Source organism: Rattus norvegicus, chromosome X (assembly GCF_036323735.1).
Source record: "Rattus norvegicus strain BN/NHsdMcwi chromosome X, GRCr8, whole genome shotgun sequence".
Taxonomy (NCBI): domain Eukaryota; kingdom Metazoa; phylum Chordata; class Mammalia; order Rodentia; family Muridae; genus Rattus; species Rattus norvegicus.
The window spans coordinates 156,947,721-156,965,222 of record NC_086039.1 but is presented as its reverse complement, the minus strand read 5'-3'; the positions used below and the strand labels follow the sequence as shown (position 1 = coordinate 156,965,222).

The 17,502-nt window shown below is 41.4% G+C and overlaps 1 protein-coding gene and 1 pseudogene across 4 annotated transcripts in view; both read left to right on the top strand.

The window, feature by feature from the left end:
* Positions 1–17,502, top strand: part of Mecp2 (methyl CpG binding protein 2) — a 63,501-nt gene that overhangs the window by 30,759 nt on the left and 15,240 nt on the right. The gene's annotated exons all lie outside the window — the stretch shown is intronic.
* On the top strand, positions 6–16,493 carry Lias-ps1 (lipoic acid synthetase, pseudogene 1; annotated as a pseudogene).

Genomic DNA, 17,502 nt, shown 5'->3' with positions numbered 1-17,502 from the left:
TATGGAGTCTACATGGTCTCTCTACAGAGGAAGTCTGGAGGCAGGAGTTCCATGGAGGGCAGGGCAGGTTGACAGGCAGACTCAACTTTAGGAGAAAGCAGTCTAGTTGACTCTAGAGGCCAGAAAAGATAGACTTCACATGGAAGAAGTTTACTAAATATACCTTTCTTGATAGTTTGTAGGTCTCTTACTGTCTTTGCTAGAGACTTCTTCTTTTTGGGGTGTCTGCACTTGTATTTCTTAGTGTGAAGAGCCAGGTCGAAAATACACTTACACAGTCAGCCTCTAGCAGAAAGGGCATGGTTGGCCATTTAAACCTGTGGCCTCCGGGCATATATCAGTGGATAGACAGCCATGCCCCTTCTGCTAGAGGCAAATCATATTAGTCATTGTTCTCTTGCTGTGAAGAGACACCATGACTCTTACACAGAAAAACATCTAATTGGGAGCTTGCTTACAGTTTCAGAGTCTTAGCCCATTATCGTGGTAGTAGAAACATGGCTGCAGGCAGGTGTGGTGCTGAAAAGGTAAAAGCTATATCTTGATCTTTGGGCCACATGAGACTAGACCTTGCCTGGGCTTTTCAAACCTAAAAGCCCACCCTCAGCTACAGACTCCCTCTAACAAGTCCAGACCTTCCAATGGTCACACCTCATAATCCCTCTTAAGTAATGTCACTTCCTGATGACTTAGCATTCAAATACATGAGCCCATGGAAACTATTATATAAACCAACACACAAGAGAAATTACTCCTTTTGGGGGGATGAGAACCTATTTCATAAATTCCTTGGGAATGCTGGATTTTATCTAATCACCAGAAATCTGTCTATAGTCCATTTTGAGCTCATTTCTAGGCATAGACTACCCAAGACCTAACATATGTATATGCACCATGTCTGTGCCTGGTGCCTGTGGAGGTCAAAAAGAAGACCTAGGATCCCCTGAAACCGGAGTTAATGGATGCTTGTGATCCACCTTGTGGGTGCTGGGAATTGAGCCTGGGTCTAGACGTAAGAGCAGCAAGTGCTCTTAACCTAAACTTTCCCTCTGTCCCTGTCAAAGACGTTTTAAAGCTACATTTGCTCTGCATTACATCTTTTTATTCTCTCTCAAGCATTCATAGTGGCTAGTACTAGTTCTAGTATCAGAAAATTTAGCCCAGTTCATGTTTTTTTTCTTTTCACTTCATTTTATTTTGTCTATGCATATGTGTATGTGTATCACACCAAGTGTTTTACCTGCTGAGTCATTGTACTGGCCTTCAAATCTTCTATCTGCAAAGGCAGAGATCCTCTTATACTTCAAGTTTACTGCAAGTAGTGCCCAACTCCAATACTTGGGGACTACCTTGGGAACACTTATAATCCGTATTTGCTTGCATCTTTAGTCTGGCCATGTCTCCCACTCATCTCCTTCCGTTCTAATGTCATGATCAGTTGTGCTTGGTCAATAAAGCACCAGCTTTGGTGAATTTCAGTCACTCCCTTGTTGCTCCACACACACTGAATATGGTTCCTCTTTAATACACTCCAGGTGAACCTCATGTTCACCTTTCTTTGGCAGGTACATTCCAGTTCCCCATGTCTCTGTTCTATCTCCTTTGCCCATGTGTTATACAGCACTATGTCAAATATATGAGGAAAACTTGAAGAAGGATCGTATTTTGGCCCAATTGCCAAGGTCTCCCTTCACAGTCAGTTGGCTCCATTGTTTCTGGACCTGTAGTGAGATGAGCATCATGACAAAAGGATGTTAGAAAAGCACTTCTTACTTCGTAGTGACCAGGAGGCAGGGGAAAGCTCAGAGTAGGGGACAAAATACATCTCTCCAAGACACACCACGCCCTCAGTGACCTATTTCTTCTAGCTAGATCATACCTGATAACATTTTTATTGCCTCCCAGTAATGCTGTCAACTTATGAATCCATCAGAGCTCTCATGGTTCAGTCACCTGTCAGGAATTGGATCTACCAGCTCTAGATCAACGCTTCAATATGTGGTCCTTTGGTGGAGAAATAAAGTTGTGGGAAAGGGATACTTCTTATCAACTATAACAGGCTGTCATACCTCCTTTCATCTGGTAACTGCTCTGTTAGTTTCCAGAGAGCAGGGGAGCGGTCCAAAGGGTATGCCCACGGACTGGCATTGCACCCTCATGATCTTACACACACACACACGCACACACACACATATTTACTCACTCCCCAGTCCCCCTTATAAAGTGAGAGACCCAGCTCTGTACCCTTGCTTCTGTTTCAGGATGTGTCTCCAGAGCTCTCTGTTATCAGGCTCTCCCCCCAGTTCCCTAGAAATCTGTTCCTACTTTTTCCACTTTAGTGGCACTGTTTCTTTCTCCTGATCCCTTCTGGCTTTACCACTTCCCTTTCCCTTTCCAGTGACACTATGTCTCTCCCCATGCTTTCCCTAAGCTCTGTGCTGCCAAAGCTAGGGCAGGATACACAGTAAGGCTTCACCAATAATGATCTTCATATTGTTCAATACAGATCCAGTTGCTTATTTGGTTCCAGGATATTTCAGCATCATTTAATCCTAATTTTTATAGAAGTCAGTCCTTCTGTGAGTATCTGCATAAATGTCTTCCCTTCTCATGGAGCCTACCATGAGTGGGCTTTTCTTCCAAACATAGCTTTTGTCCCCTTTTAACACTATGTAATCGACAGTGCTTATTTGGACTATCAACCCATTTTAGGCAGAGTTGTTCACTTGATTCTTGATGTGTTCCCAAGCATCTAGCTAGAACAGTGATTGGTGTCTAATGTAATCATTCATCCACTGCATCAGGTCGGGAAAGTAACAAGGGCTTCTTGGATCCTCCCTGACACATCCCTGTTTGATTAAAAAAGGGGGGGGGGGTCTGTTTCAGGTCCTTGGCCCTTGCTCTGTCTTCTGTTCCTGGTATCACAACTGTGGTTTTTTTCAAGTCTATTCAGGGATCACTTTTCTACTATGACCTTCTCTGGCCACATCCTTCTAGGTCAAAGTCTTCTTTCTCCACCCTTCACTGTCAATCCTAACACTTGTCACCATCTGCCACAAGCTGAATATTTTTGTTTGTACTCTCCTCCCCATACTACAGTCCAAGCCCCATGAAGGCAGAGGGTTGGAATATACAGATAACTGCTGTATCTCTAGTATTTGGACTCAGACATAACTATTGAATGGATGAATAGTTCTGTATTGGGACTTTGCCCTAAGCTTTTTGTCTTAAAATAAGCTGGACAGAATAAAACACAGCCTGCACTGCTGTTAGTTCATCAACTTCTGAGTGGCCAACAAGGACTATTCATGAGTTAATCAAACCTGTAGCTGTGAGTCAGAGGTACACAGAAAAGGGAAAATATATGAGTTTGGGGTTATTTTGGGGGAGTTGTCACCCAAAGCAGAATAAATCAATGGAAGTCTAAATAGCACCCACACATTCTTCCTCCTTTTAAATATAAGTCTATGATTTAACAGCACAGTTTCTCAGTTCAGCTTTGCAAAAAAGAGACATGAATTTTAAAGGCTATCAGGTGCCTCTGCAATCTGTGAGTTCATATTTGTATAACAACATTTGTGTTTTGCCAACAGATGTACCACTTAAAGTACCCATGAGAATAGCCTCTGTGGTTTTCTGTTTCACTAGAGGGAACGTTAGGAACTGATGGATGCAGAAACTGGCTCTACCCCCAGCTCCAGCCCTGGGGAATTTGCCACTCTGTCTGGGCCCTGGCTAACCTCTGTAGGCATTTGTCACTGCTCCTTCCTGGCACACTGTTCTGCCCTCAGGTTTAATGCATTCCTTGAGCATAGAAGTACACAGGTGACTTCCCTTTGCTTCCCCTAACAACCAGTCAATGAAAGAAAGTATTTGATAGAGACTCCCGGAATGTCTAAGGGAACAGGAAAAGCAGCAATTCAGTCTCCTTCCTTAAATCTGACCATTGCATCTAAGCAAATAGGTCACCTGTGCTTGCTGTGCAGCTTCAGTCATAAGGCTTCAGCTGCTTCCTTCACTTGTATGTGACTGCTGTAGTTTGGGAGTGTGTGTGTGTGTGTGTGTGTGTGTGTGTGTGTGTGTGTGTGTGTGTGTGTTTTTTAAGTACCTTTAAAAAAAAAGATTTATTCATTTACTTATTAGTACACTGTAGCTGTCTTCAGACAGACCAGTAGAGGGCATCTGATTACAGATGGTTGTGAGCCACCATGTGGATGCTGGTATTTGAACTCAGGACCTCTGGAAGAGCAGCTAGTGCTCTTAACCTCTGAGCCATCTTTCCAGCCCAGGAGTATGTTTTATTTTCTGTAGCTAAATGAACTTTTTGAATCTCAGCAATTTAAACACGTTTAGTTTTGTTCTGGTAAGACTGAAAAGGAGTATGGTATTAATATGTTTAAGTTTTTTAGTAAAGTACATTTTCTTTGAATAAATGATGCTGTGGGGTTACTTCCTAAGAGACATATTTTTTTATTTATTATATATAAGTACACTGTAGCTGTCAGACACACCAGAAGAGGGCATCAGATCTCATTACAGATGGTTGTGAGCTACCATGTGGTTGCTGGTATTTGAACTCAGGACCTCTGGAAGAGCAGTCAGTGCTCTTAACTGCTGAGCCATCTCTCCAGCCAGAGACATAATTTTTATGCAGTACAATCTGAATTATCTTAGTTTGTTGTGTTTCTTGCATTCACTTAGAATCAATTCAAAAGCTGATTTTTTGGAGGGATTTTTGATTATATATAGGAAGGAAAAAATCTTTAGTTTTATCATTTTTATTTGTTTTGTTTTTATGTATGTGTATGTGTTTATGTAAGTATATCTCACATGATTGTAGGTGCTCACAGGTATTAGAACAGCGCATCAGATCCCTTAGAGCTGGAGTTACAGATGGTTATGAGCTATCCAGCGTCAGTGCTGGGAACAAAACTCAGGTAGTTCAGTTCTATAAGAGCAGAAAATACTTTTAACCACTGAGCCAATCCCACTTGTCATTTTCCTAGTGGGCTGAATTGTAGTAATTGTGATATCTTAGTGGAAAAGCAGTATTGCAAATAAATCTCACATATGGTCTATCATACCCATCATTTGTTTTGTTTCTGTTCATTTGTGTTGTAAGAATGTACAGACATGCATGTAGGCAAAACAGCCATACACATACATTTTTAAAGAATTCCTTTGCTAGGCATAGTAGTAGTACATGTGTATAACTCTAGCTCTTGAGAAGCTGTGATAAAGGATCTTTGTGAATTCCCACATAGTTCTAGGTGAGATATGCTGTGTAGTGAGACCTTGTCTCAAAAAGTGGGAGGTGGGGGCTGGCTAGTAGAAATTATGTCTTACTTTTTGTTCCTGTGATAAAACACCAGGACCAAAGCAACTTATAAAAGAAAGCATGTAATTTGGAACTTAAGGTTTTAGAGTTCTAGAGTTCTCTATGCCTCTAATTTGTGGAACAAGATGTTAGCTCTCAGATGTCTTCGCCACTGTACCCTGCTCCACCATCATAGACTCTAGTCTTCTGAAACTATAAGCCAACCAAACACTATTTTATAAATTGTATTGTTCATGGTTTTTTGTCACAGCAATATAAAAACAACTAAGGCAGATGGTTCAGTCATTAAAGTACTTGGTATTCTTCTAGAGGTCCAGAATTTGATTCTAAACACTATGCTGGGTAGCTTACAACTTCCTATAACTCCAGCTAGAAAAAGGGGCAATTGATACCTCTGGCCTCCATGGGTACTTCCACTCACTTGCACATTCTGCACATAATTACCAGGCATGGTGGCTAGTATGCCTTTAATCGCAGCAAGTAGGAGGCAGAGGCAGAGGCAGATGGATCTGTGTGATTTAGAGGCCAGCCTTGTCTACATAACAAGTTCCAGGATAGCCAGAGCTATGTAGGGTCCCTGTCTCCAAAGAAAGAAAGAAGGGAGGGAAGGAAGGAAGAAAAGACAGACATATAATTAAAAATTGAAGACATTTTCCATTGTCTACTTAGCCTAAAAACAAAATTAGGAGTTGATATTGTTCTTATCTTTCATGTACCATGGTATCTAGAGGTAGGTTTCCTAGGCCACTAGTAGCTCTCTGTGTATACACAAAGTAAAGCCCCTCAGTACCCATCCCCAGGATAGTGTTCTACCTTTGCACCCATCTTTCTAGACTAGAGAAAGGGCAAAAATGCCACTATTCCCCACCCTATTAACTGTCATAGTTTTAGGAATTATAATCAAGAAAAATCTTAGTCTTAACATTGGGTAGCACAGTGCAATAAATTTCATAGCAGTAGAAACCTTAATTATGACAAGTTTATAAGGATTCCTTTCTGCCTGTATCTTTACCAACATTTAGTAGCGCAATAGCACCATGGTCAGAGAACCTAATACAGTGATATCAGTCCTTCCTATTGTTTGATAACTACTTTGTGGCCTTACATAAAACGGTCATGGACCTGGCCGCCATCTTCAACCTCTTGTCAGTTCCTGGTGAGGCTTGGGTTTCAGCTGACATCCCATTATGTGGTGATAGAGAACACTGAAATAAATTACCAAGGACTTGTTTGATTTTATGGTAGAAAGAGGCTAACGTGAAGTATGCATTTTGTCAGATTTTACCAGTATTTTTATTACTGTATATCAATTTTATAAGATAATGGGGTTTCTTTATGATATTTTCATTCAGGCACATGTTATACACCTGTTATCTCTCTCCCCCGTTTCATTCTCTCTTTTTTCCTTCCTTGTGCCCTTTCTTGGCCCAAAAATAGTACCTGATGAATTTTTGGTTTGGGTTGTTTTGTTTTGTACTCTTCCTCCTCTTCTCAACTTACTGCCCACCCTACCACCCACCAACCTTCTTCTAAACAAACTGGTAAATAAGACCACATAGCCAGATAGCATGTGCTCTGCTTTTAGTCCCCAAGGCTGGACACTCGAGAGTCGTCTGCCCTTCCCTACAGTACCAATATTCAAGCTGTGCCATACTATCCTTCTCTTTTTGCCCCTTCTTGACCCCTTCTACCACTGTCTTGAATCAAACACCCTCTTGAGGATTCCTCTGACCTTGTAAACTTTCCTACAGATACCTGTCTTTCACACACAATCTCTGTAATCACATTGATCTCTCCCCTACTTTAAACCCAAGTGCTATTTCCTGATTTTGAATGACATCATGGCCCCTAATGTGACTCTTGCCTTTCTTTCTAGACTCTTCCCTATTCAGGTTAGATTCCCCCATCTTTGTATACCCATATCTTATGCCAAATCTCCTGCCCTTCTTCCAACAGCAGCTGGTTGATTGTTTCTTAAGAAACAGAAGGGCTATGACTCTAAACATCTTTACACCCACAGCTTCTGTCTCTTTGTCTCAGCCCCTTTCATCCTGAAGTGACTACACTGCACATGTTAACAACCTTTGTGATGTCAGACTTGCCATCTCCTTCACCACCTTCATTCCATTAACCTCAGCCATACATCCCCATACTCAAGGACTGGACTTGTCATGACTAAAACCTATTCCACCCACAGACCTCTTGTTGACAAGGATTTCTTGTCTGTCCAGCTTGTGGTGTCTATTGCTGTTCCATGTCCCTGGGACTTCATTTGTCATCTCTCCTCTCATGAATCACACTCATCACCATAAAACTGTGTTTTGGAATTTCCTATTTAGCTATGCAAACCTTCTTCAGCCTCTGTCTAGTCTCTACATCCCCTGTTAACCTCTTCCAGCATTCTCTGCCCATGGACCCTTCCCTCACCTCCTGTAATTGACTGTACAAAGGTGTATAAACACCTCTGTGTTCCATGAAGTGGCCTTAGCAATCTCCAGTGGACCTTCACATTGTTATGGCCAGTAACAAGTTCTCTTCTTTTGGCATTGTGTTCTGTCCTTTAGAAAACTGTTCTTATACCTCTTCTGGGACTCCACAGTCTCCAGGTAACATTTTGTGTTTGGGGAACTTCTCAGCCTACCTTAGGAGTTTGAATAGAGGCCAAGTAACTTCTATAATCACTGAAAATGCCAGTTGCTTGTTTACTTAGCGTCTCTTCAATTAACATAGCAGCTGGTGAACCACATCCCAAGAGTTAGCTCTGGCTCACTGCCTGATTTGGTTTGGTTTATTTGTGATAGTCTTGTTGTGTAACCCATATTGGCCTCTAACCTCTGATCCTGCTGCCTCCGTTTCCAGAGTGCTGGAATTATAGTTATGTGTCACCGTACCATACCTGGCTTCCACTGCTTTTTTTAGCATATAAAATTCTAGTGGAACTTAGCTCAGCCATTCCTTCATGTATTGTGTTTTGTCTGTGTCTCTGCTACAGCTGTTAAGTTGAATGATTATAACAGAGTCTGTGTACCTATCAAAATGAAACAAAAATCCTCCTGAGTCCTGTGCAAGGATGTGGATCAGGCTCTGCCAGTGTTCCCTACCTATTCTTGTCTTAAAAATACCAAGAAGAGAATTGGGGAGATGGCTTAGCAGTTAAGAGCTTGCTGCTCTTCTAGAGAACCAGACTTCAATTTATAGCACTCACATTAGGCAGCTTTTGTCCCCTGTAACCTCAGCTCCAGAGAATCCAGTGCCAGCCACACATGCACAAACCCCAACAAGGGCATATATATAAATACATTTGTTTTTATTTATAATCTTTAATCTTTTTTTTTCCACAGTCCAGTCGTTATCACCCTCCTGGTCTAGTGCCCTCCCACAGTTCCTCATCCCATTCTCTCCCCACCCCACCCCCATCTCCAAGAGGATGTCCTCACCTACCAGGCCTCTCCACTCCCTGGGGCCTTAAGTCCTCTGCTGTATATGTGTTAAGGGCCTCATCACAGCTAATGTATACTGCCTGGTTGGTAACTCAGTGTCTGAGAGATCTTGGAAGTCCAGGTTAGTTGAGACTACTAGTCTTCCTATGGGGTCACCCTCCACCTCACCTTCTACCAGCTTTTCCTAATTCAACCACAAGGGTCCCCAACTTCAGTTCATTGGTTGGGTGTAAGTATCTGCATCTTTCTCAGTTAGCTACTTTTTGGACTTCTCAAAGGATACCATGCTAGGCTCCCATCTGTAAGCACAACATATCATTAGTAATAGTGTCAGGCCTTGGAGCCTCCCGTAGAAATGGATCCCAATTTGGGCTGGTCACTGGATCTCTTTTCCCTGTCTCTGAACTACCAGAAGAGGAAGAGAAGCCTGCTAGAACACAGAGTCAAAGGCCCAAGGGAAAGTGAGGAAAGGAAAGTTGCTTACAATATAGCTTCTCAGAGGAAAAGAATGAATGAATGAATGAATGAATGAATGGAAGGAAGGAAGGAAGGAAGGACGAAAGAAGTCTGTATAAGCAGTGACTCTGACATTTTCTCTCTTCTTCTCTCATTGATGAGGTCAGTCTATGAGAAAGACACCCTACCTGGATCTTTTGACTTTACCAAGTTTGTAACCTTGACCTGATTGTTTTTCTTCCCTGGTGAGTCCAAGAGTAGCCATTTCACCCCTGTTCTGGAGCCTTTCTGGCTACTTGATGAGTCTTCCCTAGCTCCTGACATTGATCTTTTATGTTCATCAAAGCTGCTATTTTGGAACACCATCCATACCAGAAAAAGCAGCAGCAGATGCTTCATACAAGTAGAGAGTCTTATTGATGGCCCAAGTGTGGCATGAACAAGATATGTAGATATTTAAGGGGCATTGGATAATTCATAAGAAAGTAAGTTAAGAGAGTGAGATGGCACAACACATAATGTTCCTGGAAGTCTTACACTAATGGTATGTACCACCATGCCTGGTTCTAGGATGACTTCTATTTAAACCCTGCCACTAGCTACTAATCATTCAAGAAGCATTACTGCCACCCCCCTTTACTTCTATCTAGTTCTAGAATGTTTTAAGTACCTCTAAAGAAAAGCAGTCTGGCAGCTTCTCACAAGGTTAAACATATGAGTAACCATATGCTGTAACAATCACTCATAGGTTTATATGTAGAAGAGAATCAAAATGTATGTTCACATAAAACTTGTATGTGAGTGTGCATGGAAACACTATTCCTAATAGCCAACGGATGAAAAGAACCTATGTGCCCATCAGTGTATAATCAGGGAATTTTTTAAATTGTGTGTATATGGTATATTACTCTATGTTTATGTAGGCGTGCATGTGTGTGGCCCTGAGTACATAGGTGGAAGCTAGAAGAGAATGTCAGGTGTCCTGCTCTGTCACTTTCTGCCTTTCTCCCTTGAAACATGGTTTATCAGTGAACTTCTTCGATCTGTATACCTTCACTCCCCATCACCAAAATGCAAAGGCAGACAGATGTCCAAGGCTATACAAAGAAACCCTGTGTTTAAAAAAACAGGAATAAGGGGTTGGGGATTTAGCTCAGTGGTAGAGCGCTTGCTAGAGGCCCTGGGTTTGGTCCCCAGCTCCGAAGGAAAAAAAAAACAGGAATAAAATTCTGGTCCACGATACTTTAAAGACTATATGAAAGAAAAGAGCCATGAGCCACAAAAAACCACAAAGTTTATGATGCCACTGTGAATAATGAAATGTACATAATAGGCCAGTTCAGTAACAGCTAAGTGATTGTCAGGGACTGAAAGGAATGAGAAAGTTAGCAACTACCTATGAATACAGGGTTTCCTTTGATAGTTACCAAAATATTACAGGAACTAGATAGTAATAATGATTGTTAGATGCAACTAATGGTAAGCTTTATGCCTGTGTTTATTTTACCACATTTTTGTGATACTGAACTTCCCTGAAGATATTTAGGTAATAATCTACAACCTGACCAAAACCCCTAGTTGTTAAGCTTCTTGAACTAAATTCCTTTCTGGGGGCCCTGCAATGGCAGTACATACCTATTGTATCATCTCTTGGGAGACAGAAGCAGGAGGATCATAAATTGCAGTTGACCTGTCTTTAAAGCATAGCGAGAAATCTGTCTTTTTAAAAAAGTGACTGGGAATATGGTTCAATTTGTATTTTTCCTGGCATGCATAAAGTCATGATTTTAATCTCCAGCATCATATAAATAGGACATGGTGGCATACATCTGTATCCCAGCACTCAGGAGATGGAGGCAAGAGGATCAGAAATTCAAAGTCATCATTCATACAGCATGCATACATACATACATACATACATACATACATACATACATACATACATACATACATACAAAGTATGGTTCAATCTGAGCCTAGTGGCACAGGATGGTAATCCCAGCTACTTTGAAGGCTGAGGCAGAAGAATTTCACATTCAAGGCCTGCCTGAGCTACAGATTGCATTCCAAACCGGCAAAAAACTTTTTGTGAGACCCTATCTCAGCATAATATTCTTAAAAAAGAGCTAGGGATTTAGCTATTGGTGGAGCACTTGCCTACAACAAATAAAGCCTGGGTTCAATCCCCAACATTGCAAAAAATAAATGAATATAATATAAAATTCAGTGGCATCAAGTGTATTCACAGTGTTGTGGAACCATCGTACATAGGAATTCCCAAACATTTTCATCACCCACCAACCACCCTGGGAGGGAAACCCTCATATCTATTCATAATTACTCCTTATTACCTGCAGCCCTGGCAAATGAATTTCTGTTACTGTGGATTCGCTTGTACATTTTATTTGAATAGAATCACACTGTGTGGACTTTTATGTCTGGCTTCTTTCACAGAATGTTTTCTGGAGACTCATCCATGGCATACTGTATCAGAATTCCTTTGTTTTAACATTAAATAACATTCTTTGTACTGAGAGGTTATTCTCCATTCATCTATCAGTAGACACTTGGATTGCTTCTACCTTTTGATTCTTAGGGGTCAGGCAAACATTGGCCATGTCTGTACTTCAAACTGGAGTTGCTAGGTCATAGGAACTCTATATGTAGCATTTTGGCCTCAGAGCTGTCAAGACTCTTTCACTACAGAACTTTTTATGTTGTTTTGTTTCATTTTTGTTTGTTTGAGGCAGCCCAATCTCAAACCTGCTGTGTAGTCAAGGATTGCCTAGTCATTCTGTCTCTGCCTCCCAAGTGCTAGGATTACATAGGAGTGGGGTTTTATTATTGTTGTTGTTTTTCTAACTGACATGGTGGATTTGGGTTTGCATTTTCATTTTGTATACCTCTAAAAAATGAGATGTACTATAAAGAATTGGTTTCCTTTAGTCTTTATATTTACTTGAATATTTGAAATACATTTGAATAGTCTTTAGTCACTTAAATATGTTTAAATGAAGACAAGTAGACAACTTCTTTTTACTAATGCTTTGTACTCCCGATATACTCATGATCCCTTATATATGCAAGAACTTTCATCCATTCAACTCAGTTTCATCTCAATAAATTTTACTAATGTGAAAAGATTTCAGTCTTTCATTATGTTTCTTTAAGCTAATTAAGACATAGGCCTTTTCTTGGATCTTAATCGGAGAGATGTTAAAGTGCATGCTGAATTTAGACCCAGGCAGCTGAAGTTCAGACTCTACCATTGTAGCCTTCAAGCTGCAACTCTTCCCTTCTTCCTTAGAGACCTTAAAAGAGACCGTTCCACTGCCAGTTTAATTTCAGGGATATTTAAACAGCTGAAGCTGTCATTTCAATTGGTGCTGCCTTTATACTACTTCATGTAGAAAAGCTTCTCTAACTCGGGGATTCTGCCAGCAGATACTGAAAGTGGAAAGGACTGAGTGCAACAATTGAATCACTCTGTGGGATGGAAGCAACTGGTGTAAAGAAACTAATCTTGTTCTCTGGTCCCACACCGTTGTGTGTGGAAATAGCCTCTATTTTGCTCTAAGTCCATGGAGGCATTGTGTGGTGTTTTGACTTTATGTTACTCCATGAGATAACTGGAAATGAAGGGGGCTGAGAAACATTCTCTCCTGAAATTGGCCTAGTGCATACATACATGAATGAAATTAGACCTAGAATGTTGATAAGTTGCTGAAATTTTCCTAGAGCTCATGCAAGAGAGGGCAGGAATTGTGTTGGGTTCCAATTCAAGTGAAAATGTTTCAGTTGGTGATTTCACTTGGCTTTTTAGTACTCCTCTTAGTTAGGGTTTCTATTGTTGTGATAAACCACTACGACCAAAAGCAACCTGAGAGGAAAGAGTTTATTTTATCTTACAATTTAAAGAGGGGATGGCTCTACGCTGCTGGGATGCAACTTGAAGCCTGGTTTTGTATCTGGTGATCTTGCAGACAAGTGTTACCTGGGATGAATATAAAGGAGGAAACTTAAAGCACCAGAAAGGAGAAAGGTTAACTATCTCTGTAGTTAAAGACAAAGATACCCATAGATAAAAATTACAATACGGGGGTTGGGGATTTAGCTCAGTGGTAGAGCACTTGCCTAGCAAGCACAAGGCCCTGGGTTCGGTCCCCAGCTCCGAAAAAAGGAAAAGAAAAAAAATTACAATAAACTGAAAAATATATTGTGGATTAAATCTCTACACAGTATGTGAGGAAGCCCGATGTCCAAACATTGGAGAGTGTTGGGGAGGTGGGGAATACAACCATGATCATGTTGATTGGGGGGGTTGGGAGGGTCAGATTTTGTTCTGTTAGGACCGCAAGAACCCCCCCTCCATTGGATGCTAATGAGCCCGACAATACAGCCAAAGCAATTGCAGATTGGGGGCTGGATTATGTTGTTCTGACATTGGTGAGTCGAGATGATGCACATTGCCAAGAATGTCATGCTTGAGGGAAAGGAATCCAAAAATCCTCATGGAATGCCTCACCCCAGACTTCCTAGGAGATCTGAGAGCAGTAGTAAAGGTGGCTCTGTCTGGATTAGATGTGTATGCAAATAATGTAGAGACCGTTCCAGAATTAGAGGAAAGTTTGTGATCCCTGGGCCAATTTTGACCAGTCTCTTCCTGTATTGAAACATGGCAAGGAGGTCCAGCCTGATGATGTTTCCAAAACATCAATAATGCTGGGCCTCGGTTAGATAGATGAGCAAGTCTATGCCACAATGAGAGCTCTCCATGCACCCGATGTAAACTGTTTAACTCTAGGGCAGTATATGCAGCCAACAAAGTGCCACCTTAAGGTTGAAGAATATGTTACTCCTGAGAAGTTCAAATACTAAGAAAATGTAGGAAATAACTGGATTTCACTCTACTGCAAGTGGCCTTTGGTGTGATCTTCATATAAAGCAGGTGAACTTTTTCCTGGAAAATCTAGGAAACAGAAAAACAAAATCTTCTAAAATTTAGCCAAGACCTTCAAGATCATAGGAATGTTAAGATTTTGCTTCCAGTTGGTGTGAGGGTGGTGACATCCTGTCAGCATTCCTGTGTATGCAAACCAGCACTGTTGGTCTGAAATGTCTGATGTTTGATCCAGGCATAGTGGCATATACCTGTAAGTCCACCCAGGTCATCTGAATTCCTGAGTAAGACCCAGTCTCAGAGAGAGGGGGGGTGTAGGTCTGTAAGCTACACTCATTTAGTGATAATTCATTTGACTTCTTGCCAACCTTTGTCCTTATCCTTGTCAGTGATGATGTGATCATAGAACATCTTTGACCAGTTTGCTGTTGCCATTGTAATTTAAAAGTATACTGCATTTAGAAGATCTTATAAATCAGTACCTCCCCCACCCCCAAAGTTCATTACTCAGCCAGGGCTACACAGAGAAACCGTGTCTCCAGACACAAAAACAAAACAAAACAAAACAAAAGTTCATTACTGAGGAACTGAAGCAGAGGCCATAAAAGATGCTCCTTCTTCTCATAGCTTACTCAGCTGGCTTGCTTACAGCACCCAGGACTACCCAGCCCAGTGGTGACACGACCCACGGTAGCTGAGCCCTCTCAGATTAATTGCTAACTAAGAAAATGTACTACAGATACACTTACAGACCAGCCTTCTGAAGACATTTTCTCAGTCAAGAGTTGCTCTTCTCAAGTGACTGTAGCTTGTGTCAAGTTGGCATCAAACTAACCAGCATATTGTGCTTGTTTTCTTTGAGACAGGGTCTCTCTACATAATCCAAGCCAACACTGAACTTTTCAGTCCTTCTGTCTCAGTCTCCTGACCACTGAACTTACAAGTGCCACCACCCTCAGCTCCCTGCTCCTTTTTTGTAGTACTAGAGATAGAACCTAGAACATGCAGCTGAATGTTACAAAAGCACTCTACTGAGGCATACCCAACCCACCTCCCTCATTTTTATTTCTGAAACAGGTTTCTCTGTGTAACAGCTCAGGGTGTCCTGGAACTCTCTTTGTAGACCAGGCTGTCCTCAAACTCACAGAAATCCACCTGCCTCTGCCTCCTCAGTGCTCGGGGAAAAAAGGTATGAATAACCATACACACTTCCTTCCCCACTTCCTTTTTGTTTTTTTTTTTTCTTTTTTTCCCCACTTCTTTTTTAAGTTTAAAAGTCTTAGGGTTTGTGATTATCCCTTCATCAAGTACGGTTGTTTGAGCGACTTAGGATGCCTGTGTTGGCCTGCTGAATACAGAGCATAGCCTCTTTGCTGGTATTACTTTCAGGGCTTGCTATAGATAACTGTTACTATAAAATGCAAATAATTCTTACTTCCCGACTCCTTGGGATATAATGATTTGGCCTCCAAATGCAACAAGATTTCTCCAACTCTTAATTTTTCTTTTGCTGCATCCAGTGAAGACTTTGACCTAATATTTACTTACACCATAGCTATGGAATAATGAATGTTGTTTTATTGCCCAAGATCATTACTTTGTACTTTATAGATATTTAAGATCTATGAAGGCCCTCCTGTTCCAATGTGGTATGTGCATTTTGGGGGGATAGGGAAATAGTTCTTTTTTTTTTCAGTGTTGTGTATTAAACCAGGAGCCTCACACATAAAAGGCAAGTGCTTTACCCAGCTCAGAAGTATGAGTTTTTAGGGCTGGAGAGATGGTTCAGTGGTTAAGAGCGCTGACTGCTCTTCCAAAGATCCTGAGTTCAAATCCCAGCAACCACATGGTGGCTCACAACCATCTGTGATAAGATTTGATGCCCTCTGGTGTGTCTGAAGACAGCTACAGTGTACTTATATGAAATAAATAAATTAATCTTTAAAAAAAAGTATGAGTTTTTAAAGGAAAAGTTAGGGTGGAACCACAACAAACATGTGGTGTGGTAACCAGAGCTCACTAGTGAAACCATTAAAAATGTTGCTTACAGGGGTTAGGCGATTCCTCACAATTACGAAAACCTGAGTTTGATTCCCAAGAGCCTACATACAAAGCTGGATGTGATGGCACATCCTTGAAGCCCTAGCACCGGGGAGGTAAAGAAAGGATGATCCCTGGGACTCACTCAGTGATCAGCCAGAGTAGCCTAACTGACTGTAATTCTTGAGGATGATACTCAAAATTGTCTTCTGGCTTTTACTTTCATGTGCACACACCAGCAAACACACACACACACACACACACACACACACACACACACACACACACACACACACACACACACTTGGGGGGATCAAAAGTTCCAGACTAGCCTGGACTTTGTGAGATCCTAACTTGCACACTACAGCCATCCCCTCTCACTATAACCAGCCTGTTCGCTTTCTCATGTTGCCTCAGAAGATCCTGGATGTCATTTGCTCCTGGTCAGGCAAGTTCTTGGAGCCCAGATTAGGTCACCTTTGGCAGTGCTTTTTTTCTTAAACATGAAGGCTGTAACTTTATATCCGTTTCATCCCCACATGGGAACTTCACCATATTACAGTGTAGTGTCATGGTTAAGCATTGTGGCTGTTCGAGCTACTAGAAGAAAGTGCTTCATCAAGGTTTCCAGGTGTTTCTTTTTCTCTTCCTTTTTTTTAAAAAAAAATCAATCTGCAGACATTTAATCCCAGCACTTGGGAGGCAGAGGAGGTAGATCTGTGTGAGTTCAAGACCATCCTGGTCTGCATATATTTTTCCAGGACAGTAAGAGCTACACATAATGAGACCCTGTTTTGGAAAACAAAACAAAAAATGAATAATAGAGTATAGATATGTAGTGCTCGCTAGCCTAGAACTCATCATGTATGTAATATGCAGCCTGGACTAGAACTTGCAGTGATCCTCTTGCATCTGATTTCTAAGTCCTGTAGTTTCTCTTGTTTCCTTATAACACAAAGGCACTTATTCTCTTTGTTAAGAAGTTTGCTTGTTGGGGTTGGGGATTTAGCTCAGTGGTAGAGCGCTTGCCTAGCAAGCGCAAGGCCCTGGGTTCGGTCCCCAGTTCCGAAAAAAAGAAAAGAAAAAAACAAACAAAAACAAAAAACAAGAAGTTTGCTTGTTACTACTTTGAAATACTACTCTTAGAGCTAAGGGTATGACACAGCGGTAGAGCACTGCCTAGCATAACTATAAAAAATTGCCATCAGTCTTGGCGCGTGGTGTGCATTTTATCCCGGCACTTGGAAGGCATAGGCAAGGGGATTTCTGTGTGTTAGTGGCCAGCCTGATCTACATAGTGAGTTCCAGGACCACCAGAGCTACATAAT